The following is a 715-nucleotide window of genomic DNA, read 5'->3' as shown; positions in this document are numbered from 1 at the left end:
GGGCCTCACACAGCCCATGGGACTGGATGTTCCCCACCCCAGCCAGGCTGTGGATCAGATCTTCTGTTCTTCTGCAAGTACAGCTCTGGGTGGGGGGAAGATATATATTGTGGGGATTGAACTCAGGACCTGGGTGCTGTCCCTCAGTTTTTGGTTTTTTGTCCCTCAGTTTTTTCTCAAGTCTAGTGCCCTACCAATGTGAGCCACAGGCACTGGAAAGGTGGCTCAGTGGTAGAGTGCTTGCCTTGCTTGCATGAAGCCCTGGGTTCGATTCCTCAGCACCACATAAGTATAAAAAGCCAGCAGTGGGGCTGAGGCTCAAGTGGTAGAGCGCTGGTGTACAGCTGAAGAGCTTGGGGACAGCGCCCAGGCCCAGAGTTCAGGCCCCCACAACCAGCAAAAAAAAAAAAAAGAAATCAATGTGAGCCACAGTCCCACTTCTAGTTTTCTGATAGTTATTGGAGATAGCCAACTCTTGGACTTCCCTTCCCTGCCCTTCAAACCCCAGTCCTCAGCTCCCTGATATAAGCATGAACACCAACAACTAGGGTTTTTGTGTTTGTTTTTGTTGTTGTTGTTTTAAGCCAAGCACACTGAGCTAGACTGTCATCTCTGATTTAGTATTTTTCAAGCCAGAACAGGCTGAGAGAGACTCAGGTCGGAGGGAGGGACTGACACACAGGTGTTCTGGATCATTGTCCCAGGTAGAATCCCC

This window comes from Dipodomys ordii, unplaced genomic scaffold (assembly GCF_000151885.1).
Source record: "Dipodomys ordii isolate 6190 unplaced genomic scaffold, Dord_2.0 Scaffold6, whole genome shotgun sequence".
Taxonomy (NCBI): Eukaryota; Metazoa; Chordata; class Mammalia; order Rodentia; family Heteromyidae; genus Dipodomys; species Dipodomys ordii.
This window is presented reverse-complemented; position numbering follows the sequence as displayed.